The sequence below is a fragment of the Leopardus geoffroyi genome, chromosome B2, assembly GCF_018350155.1.
Source record: "Leopardus geoffroyi isolate Oge1 chromosome B2, O.geoffroyi_Oge1_pat1.0, whole genome shotgun sequence".
NCBI lineage: Eukaryota > Metazoa > Chordata > Mammalia > Carnivora > Felidae > Leopardus > Leopardus geoffroyi.
In genome coordinates, this window is record NC_059332.1 from 113934235 (window position 1) to 113944513 (window position 10279).

The following is a 10279-nucleotide window of genomic DNA, read 5'->3' on the forward strand; positions in this document are numbered from 1 at the left end:
AGAAACACATGAAAGGTAATAGATACTTTCTTTAAACAATAGAGTTTGAAGTTTCTTCTGTTCTGAATGTTCTACTTTACAAAGAGAAAATATAAAGTAAAAAGATAAATTATTATATTTGGTTTATGGCCTCATTTCCATTTAACAACAGAACTATTTCATGATGATAAGATTCTTGTAAACTATTGTCTTTTTCAAAAAAAAACATATAGTTTTTTATTAGCAGGCTATTTGGAAAAATTGGCACTTCAAGAATATTCATTTATAATTAATATAAAAATATAATTAAAAAATAAACTATGCCTTAAGGAATATGAGGTCTCCATTCAGAAGCCCCATGTGTTTTACGAAGTCCTAATAGACTTCAGTTGGCTTTGCTGGCAATTGCCTTCCGCCCAGCCATATTTAACACCTCTTACATTCAACTATCCTTCTCAAACCTGAATCTAGCATCTGTGTCCCAGTAGCTGTGTAAATATATGTATATTGACCCCTGAAAAGATGATGGTGACCAAAGCCACTTCTACATCAGTATATATTTTTCATGCCTAAACCAAAAATTGAATTCAATTCTCAGATCGAATGCTACCTGTTCTTTGAAGATCCCATCAATTTCTTAATTCCATCACAAGCCTAAATTTAGGTCTTCCTCCTTCTGTACTCCTATTACATTTTATGTAGATACACATGCACACTTCCATTAGAGACACCATCGCACTCTAATGTATGCCCTGAGTTTGCCTGGTCACCTCCTCTATAGATAGTAAGAGTTCTATAAGATACAGAAAATGCCTTCTTATCGTATTTGTTAAATTAAAAAGCCCAATTTAATATGTGATGAGTGAGTAATGAAGTAATTCAAAGTGGAGTAAAACCTTGATTTGGGAGCATAATTCATTCCAGAAACATGCTTGTAATCCAAAGCACTTGTATATCAAAGCGAATGTCCCCATAAGCAATAATAGAAGCTCAGATGATTTGTTCCACAACCCAAAAATACTCATATCAAAATGATTACAATACTGTAATATAATACAAATAATAAATAAAATACAAAATATAAAGAAAAAATAAACCAATTAACCTGCACTTACCTTTGAAAACCTTTGTGGCTGCTGTGAGGGAGACAAGAGAGAGAAGGGTTATTGTGTAGGAAGACTTTCACTGTCACTAATGGGATCACTGCTATCTATTGGCCGGATGGAATCTTTTTCTGCATGGGGGCCATTGTATACAGTAGCATGGATGTTGACTACAGTACGGTATTAATAAACTCTTGTCATATACTGTGTTTAATGTAACTGGCAATAAGGCAGCAGGAGAAAGGGTCTATATCTGCAGGCAGCCTGACCTATAATGAAGCAAAGCATTCCTAAGCTTACTCTTATATGAAAAAGCAAAGGACTGTCCATAGGTGCTCTGAAGTGACAAAAAATACACTTTTGCCAGTTGTGGGAACCTTCCAGTGTTCTGAAAAATCTGTTATTTCTGCCAAACACGGCCTGAGATCGAGCATCTGAGCATGGGTAATGATTAACCACAATCACGCAGCGAGAGAGAGAGAGAGAGAGAGAGAGAGAGAGAGAGAACCATTGGCTCAGTTGTGATCATGTGGTGTTTGGCATCACGTACTACTTGTATTGCAAGACTTGTTTTATCACTCATTTATCAAGTTAAAATTTATTAGAAATGTTTGCTTGTCAGGGCACCTCAGTGGCTTAGTCGGTTAAGTGGCCAACTTGGGCCCAGATCATGATCTCAATGGTTCATGATTTCAAGCCCCACATCGGGCTCCATGCTGCTAGCTCAGAGCCTGGAGCCTCTCCCTTTCTCTGCCCCTCTCCCACTCACACTCTCTCTCTCTCTCTCTCAAAAATAAATGTTAAAAAAGTTAAAGAAAAGAAATGTTTGCTTGTCTCACCGAACACTCGCAGAACAAGTTACTTGCAATCCAAGGTTTTACTCTACTTAGAAAATTTGTTTTGAGGGGCGCCTGGGTGGCTCAGTCGGTTGAGCGTCCGACTTCGGCTCAGGTCACGATCTCGCGGTCCATGAGTTCGAGCCCTGCGTCGGGCTCTGTGCTGACCGCTCGGAGCCTGGAGCCTGTTTCGGATTCTGTGTCTCTCTCTCTCTCTGACCCTCCCCCTTCATGCTCTGTCTCTCTCTGTCTCAAAAATAAGTAAACGTTAAAAAAAAAATCTTAAAAAAAAAAAGAAAATTTGTTTTGAAATCCTGGATTACAGATAAATTACTAATTTGATACACTCTTTCTTCACTCTACATGAACCTGTTTCCTGTCCCATAATCTAAAATGCATTCAATAGCAGAATGAGGAATATAATTTACTTCAACTAGCCATTTAAATATGAAACTATATTACTTATGTGGTATTTCTAAATTATGAGAGAATTAAATGAATTTCTATGGAAAGTATGTGAAGCCAGAAGCAAATAATAATGAACAAATTATTCATAAGAAGATTCTATAAACACAAGGTACCTTAAGTATTTTAGAGACTCTTTGGATGGGGGATTCAAATCATTGGAAGTTTGGAATCCAAGTGTTCCTCTGCTTCTTCAAGTCTTTCTTTCTTTCTTTCTTTCTTTCTTTCTTTCTTTCTTTCTTTCTTTCTTTCTTTCTTTGAATGAAGACAGTAATGAACAGGTGAAAGTAAATACATGTATTTTGAAATGTTTAGATTTACTTAATGTTCTACATGTTCTCTTATGTTTTGTTTTTGTTGAGACGAGAAATTTATACATTTGTCTTCCTATTATATATATTTTGTAATTGAAAGTAATGCTCTTTACCCATTAGTTTATTTGAACTTGCTACACTGACCTTTAGTCCCCACAAAGTACCTAGAAGAAACAGAGGTATAAGCCACTTAGATGTCACAAAATTCCTAAATTGAGAATATATGGTTGTTTTCTATTGCTACTGTCAACTCATTCCCTTGAATGTTAAATAATAGAATATGTTCTTTTATTCTTTGCTCATGCCTTTTTTTCAAAAATTTTTTTAGGTTTATTCATTTTTGAGAGAGAGAGAGACACAGAGTGTCAGTAGGGGAGGGGCAGAGACAGAGAGGGAGACACAGAATCCAAAGCAGGCTCCAGGCTCTGAGCTGTCAGCACAGAGCCCGCACGTGGGGCTCAAACCCACAGACCGTGAGATCATGACCTGAGCTGAAGTCAGGACGCCTAACAAACAGAGCCACCCAGGCGCCCCCTGCTCATGCCTTTTCAATTATCACAGCTACTTTAATATCAATGGTATTATAGTTGCCCTTAATTTAAAAAATAATATCACTTTAATATCAATGGTATTATAGTTGCCCTTAATTTATAGTTGCCCTTCATTTAAAAAAATGAATTACCAATATCTTAACCATGTTTGGCTAAAAGTGATAGAAACAGCTCTCAAATTAGCTTAAATTAAAAAGGAGATTTATAGGAAAGATGCCAGAGTGGATCACTAAAGGAAGATAACAGGAAATAAGATAGCTCTGGATGTCAGAAACTCTCTACTTCTAATCAGTGCTTCTTTCTGGGTGTTAGGGACATGGCTCCTGGAAATTCTGATGTCTCAGAATTTAAGCTTCATGATCAGTAAGGAAAGAGATCTTATCATCATTAACAGAAAAATCCTGGGTGGGGCAGAACTCTGATTGACTTACCTGGACACATATCCCCATTCCTAGACCCATCCATGTAGACAGAACTAAAGCAAATTATGAATTATCCAGCCTCAGTCTCATGATGACCTCTATGGTCAAGATATAGGACTGTTTTTCAAAGAAGGGTGATGGAGGTGCCAGGCCAACAATGGCAATAGCCACAACAAAGAGAACCCAATCATTTTTATTTCATTAACCTTTTATGCCTCATTCTGTAACATCAGAGATTATGGAGAAAAAAAAGATTTATATCAAGTGTCAAATATTTGTAATGCTACTATTAATTTAAACGTGGAAATATTTTGTCTGTACAGCATTTAACTATTTGCTCTAACTTAGGATTATTATGAAAAAAAACCCACTATTGAGGCCAGATGTTAAAGTGAAGTTTTAATTAAAATATTAGAATGTAATGGGCTATGAAATTCTAAAGTGAGATGCCAGGCCAAGATGAAAATTTTCAAAGGAAAGCTCTGTAAATGGTCTTCTTGACTCTAAAAATCCCTTAACTCTCATTGGGAATATAAATAACAAAGAGAGCAGAGAGGGGTGGAGATTAGTGAAGATGATTTTTTTTTGACAAAAATTAAGATTTCCCTCTTCATGTGAAGTCGAGAGGATTTCTAGCAGGATTACTCAGAGACTGAGCTATGGCCCTGCAGTTAAGGAGGCACAGAAACGTAGAATGCAAGGGCTTGCCACAACAGGAGTGTTAGCTCCTCTCTTGGGATTGTCCTGCTATACCTGGTGTGTGGGGAAAAAGGATGCCTAAGTGTTTTGTGCTCATCGTATATGGTCGAGAGATTTGACATAGATGTTTATTAGATAACATACAAGCAGGTCCCCAAGAGGACAAACGAGCTTCAAAAGGAGAAGGTGAATCACCAAACTCATTATGGCAGAGGAGTAAGCAACCACAGAAAAGTATGTTTATCCTAGTCAGGAGAACTGCAGAACAGAGACCATCTCAAAAGGGAGGATGGTAGGGTAGGGCATTCCAAACAAATGCAAAAGTTCCCCAGAAGAGAAACTGTTTGCTTTAAAAATCTGCCAGCTCTTGAAAGATAGTAAGCAACTTAAGACAATGGTGATCAATTACGAATTTTCTTGCTCCCGCCCATCCCTTGTCTGTCCACGCATATTGTCTCTAGAGGGAAGCTTCAATAATCACAATTAGCAAGGTAGAGGTGTAGGATTGAAGGCCTAAGAAGAAGAGAAAAAGATACAAAATGAGTAACTTTCACCACTTTATTGACTTCTTACAACAGGTCTATATACTTTGGGGACTGGATGTAGCTCTAATTTTGAGCAAAGTCGGATACTTTGACTATTACATGAGACTAGACATTCTAAGTACCAAATGCAGGCTTTGAAACCCAGAGTGATCATTGTGCTTTTTATTATCTATAAGTGAGAAGAACAGTTAGGAGGCTACCAGTGTTTTATTCCAGAGACAAAAAGGGAAGAGCTCATATCACTGAATAAATTTTGAAAGGAGAGTGGGTGGGGGGGGGGGGGAGAAAAGTGTATCTGATTATAATCTTTGAGTTATGTTTTTTCTTTTTGTTTCTTGCTCACTTGCTTGCTAGATTTTTCTTTCTCTTTTTTTAAGCATAGTCCCTTAAACTAAATTATCAGCTTCTTAGGCCATACCTAACCAAACAATTCTTGTGAAGTGTTAGACTTTTTGTTTTATTTTATCATGTTTGGTACATAGGAATTCTGTGTACTATATTGTTTGTGTCTGTGTGCCTGTACATTTTATGTTCTTCATCATTTAATTTATCTGGTGTCCCAATACAATATCAATGATAGGAACACCTTTGTCGAACTTAAAAATTATTTGAGAGTCAGTCAGATTCATATTATAAAAGCAATAGAGAAAAATCAACCACTAATTAGAACTTGGAAAATATATTTTTACAGATTAAAATGAAAAACAAAATGCCACTTAAATGTTTTAATTGGTTTCAGTTTTACAACTGCAAACCAGATGGTTTCTTTTCAAGTAGTTTACAATGTCTTTGCCGAATAACTGAATTACCAAACCAGCTGTGATTATTAACATTTACCTAAACAGAAAAACATGTCTGCTATTTGTTTGCTGAGAAAGTACCTGTTTTGCAAAAGTTTGGCAAACAAATCATGACTCTACTCTGGCTAGCACAGTATCTTAATAAAATAGCATAGATAAATAGAGGTACATATATTAACTTATATCCTAAAATGAATGCTAATTTAAAATTTTAACTTAAGTACTAGGTGTCAGAAATCTCTCATGGATTCTTCCAATTTTATGATTCTACAATTGTAAAATCTATTTACATTTTTAATGTGACGAGACTTTTCAGACTCATTTAAAAACCCTGTTAATAATTCTCTTTAACTGCTTGTTAAAATATTATATTTTGGAAGCAAATGGTCCTTACAGAAATTTGTTTCTGATGTAAGCTGAGGCTTTCTAACTCTAAACTGAGCAAATGTAAATTTCTAGATACAAATTTTAATTATATGCTGAGCACATACTCAATTCTCTTTAGAGCCAGTTAGGGAAAGAGACATTTAAGAGGAAGTAATGGTGAAGAATGCTATTTCTATTCTTCTATCAAAAGGATCGATTATCAGGGAAAATTCTGAGTACAAAAATGACATTGTAAACATTCTATTACAGTCATTTTCCAATCAGAATTTTCCTTGTAATATGGGGAGCCTGGGTGGATTAGTCAGTTAAGCATCCAACTTCGGCTCAGGTCATGATCTCTCAGTTCGATCTCTCACGATCTCTCAGCCCTGCGTGGGGCTCTGTGCTGACAGCTCAGAGCCTGGAGCCTGCTTCAGATTTTGTGTCTCCCTCTCTCTGCCTCTTCCCCAGCTTGTGTTCTGTCTCTGTCTCTGTCTCTCTCAAAAATAAATAAACATTAAAAAATTAAAAAAAAAAAGAATTTTCCTCATAATTTACTGCTTTGGTGAAAAGACTGAAAACTAATTTTTGTCTCACAACTCTGTGATCAACTGGGCACTTTTATTGATCTGATCTACGCAGCTTAACTGATCTACGCAGAACTGTTTCAGATGTCTATCTCTAGTCAGTTGGAGGCTCTGAGGGGGCCGTTGGTGCAGGATGGTCAGCACAGTGATGACTCAGTTCTCCTCCTGCTGCTCCTTACATTTCTTCAGCAAAGTAGCTTCCGTGTGTTCTCATGGTTCTTATAAGGAGCAAGAGAGCAAGTACAGTGAACAAGAATTTTTCTCACTTCTGATTGTGTCACATTTGAGAACATTCCTTTGGCCAATGCAAGTGCTGTAGTTGAGCCCAGAGTAAAAGAATGGGGCAGAATGCCCTGACTGATGGGAAGAGTAAAGAATTGCCATCGATGCAATCAATCAAATATACATTCATATAGGTTTACACTATTAATAGCATTCCTATGTGTGAGGTACCATAGTTTACTTACTCATTTCTCTATTTATGGATATTCAATTGATTCTAATTCTTTTTTTAAAATTACAATCAATGCTGCAATAAAAATTTATGTACATCCAGCTTTATGCACAGGTATGAATATTTTAAAATTTTCAACATACAAAATATGTCCTCACCACTGATATAAAATAGCTTTTCATATTTTGTCACACCTGTTTCAATCTTCATGAGTATCTTTTTTGAAGTTTTAAGAAAACAGGAACAGCTAAAGCTGCATCACTTATCCTTCCCTCCATTTCCAGAGGCAACCAGTCCCCTGAAGTTGGTATGTGCCATTCCGGTATGTGCTATACATAGTTATTATATATGTAAAACTGTACTGCTGCTTTACGTTTGAACATTTTTATGTCAGTGTTAATCATACTATATGTAAGTTTCTATAGCTTCTATTTTTATCCAACAGAATGTTAAGATTTATCCATATTATTACATGTAAGTTTGCTTCAGTAATTGTAACAGCTGTATACATTATTCCACTGCATGAGTAAGCCAGCTTTGGGAGGTACTTGTATTTTTCCAAAGTTTTGCTGTTGCAAAGCGTGCTTAGTGACCATCCTTGTATGTATTTCTTTGTGTATATATGTGAAAATTGTCAAGTGCAGGAACCAAGAATAATTTCTGTTTAGTAGAGTATGTGCATATTGTTTGGCTTTTTTACAATCTGTCCAGGAATGTATAAATGATTTGCCTTTCCTCATATCTTACAAAAATTTGTTATCATCTGACCTAATACCTATGTCAATCTGATGATTCTGAAATTATATCTCATTATTACTTAAATTTACATTCCTGTGGTTTTAAGCATATTTTCATATGTTTATTTTCTGTCCCAGTTTCTATCTATCCTGTCCCTTTACTTTTCCATATAAATTTTTGGATTTGTTTGTTAGTTCCCCTAAAAATCCTGTGGGTTGTAACTGCATTAATTTTAGAGATTATTTTTATTTATGATTGCTATTCATAAACATGTGATAGCATTTATTTAAGACTTTTTTATGCTTTTGAATAATATTTTACTATATTCTCTGTAAATATCATACCTCTTTGATTTATTCTCAGGAAATTTATGAGTCTTATTACCATTGTAGATGATACCTTTTTTAAAGTACATTTTTCTGTTTGTTGCTCAAATGTATTGACCACTATTGATTTTATATACTGAGCTCATGTTAGAAAAACTTGCTAATGTCCTTTACTCACTGAAATTATCTGCAGATTCTCACATTTTTTTTTTTTTTTTTTTTTTTTTACAAATAGTGACAGTTTTCTTTCTTCATTTCCAAGTGCTTCTTCCACTCTCTATTTTTTATAACTTTTACCTTACATTACTGGAAAGATCTTCCAATGTAATGCTGACTAGAAATGTTCGTTTCTGAATTACAAGGCATTTCTTATCGTGTTTCAAAAGTGGCTTTGTTATCGGCAGTGGGTTTTGATAGATAACATTCATCAGGAAGGGAAGTTTCCTTCTATTCCTAGTTTATAGTAGTTTTATTAAGTTAAACATGTGTGATGAATTTTATCAAAACTGTTTCACTTCCGTTGAAATATTCATATGATTTTTTTCTCCTTTAATGTCAGTGTGGTGAATTTACATTAGTAGCTGTAGAGAGCAAGATGGAGTCACTCATGTCAAGCAGGGGCCTGTGTCAAGCAATGACTCAAGCACTTGAGGGGACTGCAGCTACTAGATATCGCCAAGGCCAGCAGCAGCTGACCATACCCCAGAACTGATAACAAGCAGGAGCAGAGGAGGGCTGCAGGGGCCCAAGACTGATTAAGTCCCTTTAAAAAGAGAGGATTTTTGCAGCAAACTGTCAGATTCCTTAGACACTGACCCCTCTATGTCTGACCACTTCAAAAGGCAGCTGCCGCCAAAGGCTCTGCCTGATTGATCTCTGAACAGAACTGAGATCCTTCACTATTTGATCATAACAAGCAGTAAGTGCCGAGAGCTGACTTGGACTGGACCGAGGCCTTATCTCAAATGTGGGCCCACCAGACTGACCTCACCACGTTTCGTTCCTTAGCTTCCTACCCGCTGTGTTATCTTGTTTGTTGTGTGACTTGTCTTGTGTTCAGCTTTATGTGCCTTTGTAAGAAGCCAAGTTAATCACGTGGTGAAATGTCACGGAGTTTGGAATCCTGAGCCTGCTTTATAATTACATTACCCTTGCTTTATGACTGAATAAAGCTGACACTGTGAAAGACATAACTCATGTGTGGGCCTTCAGAGGGTGCTCAGGACAGGAGCTGTTACAAAGTTAATCATCTGTACATTCCTGAGATAAATGTATTTCTTCATATATTGCTGATTTCTTTTGCTAAGAGTTTTGTTTTTAGAATTTTCTATCTAGTTCAGAAGTAAGAGCCTCTTATATTTTTCTTTCTTTTATTGTCCCTATCTAGTTTTTATGTTAAAAGTATACTGTCTTCATAAAAGAAGTTGAGGAACTTTCCCCCTTCATCTTGCTCCTCTTAGGATCTACCCTTTTCGAAGTTTTTCTGCAGTTTCACTACAGTGCATTTGTTGTATATTAATTCTTTTTTTTCCTGCTTGTACCTTAGGAATCTGAGATTTTGTGTCTTCTGTCAACTCTGGAAAATTCTAGGCCATTTAAAAATGTATTCCCTCTCTGTTTCTCTCTGTTCCCTTGATGTGGAACTCATCTTTATGTTGGACATTCTCATTGTATCCTCAACATCTCAACTTCTCTTAAATAATTTCTATAATTTTTAAAATATACTTTATTGTCAAATTGGCTAACATTGCAATGTGTAAAGTGTACTCTTGGTTTTGGGGTAATAATTTCTATAATTTTATATCTCTGGTCCACAATGTAGATAATTTCTTAGATTTATTTTCCAGTTTAGTAATCTTCTCTTTAGTTTTTATGCATTTAATCATTTTAAGAATACTGTTATTTTGATTCTCCTTCAAAGTTTTTTTCTATTATCTCATATACTTTTGGATAATAATGCTATGTTTAAACCTTCTGGCTTTGGCTATTCTGCTTTTTTTTTTTAAGGTTTATTTATTTATTTTTTTTAATTTTATTTTTTATTTTTTAAAATTTACATCCAAATTAGTTAGCGTATAGTGAAACAATGATTTC

At 35.6% G+C, this 10279-nt stretch overlaps 1 long non-coding RNA gene across 1 annotated transcript; it reads right to left on the minus strand.

Moving 5' to 3' along the window:
* Positions 1–6680: 6680 nt before the first annotated feature.
* LOC123608984 lies at positions 6681–9393 on the minus strand. The gene is made up of 2 exons (XR_006717560.1): positions 9172–9393; positions 6681–6885 (listed from the first exon to the last, which is right to left on the minus strand). It is a non-coding gene; the product is annotated as an uncharacterized LOC123608984 (long non-coding RNA).
* Between the last annotated feature and the right edge of the window lie 886 nt (positions 9394–10279).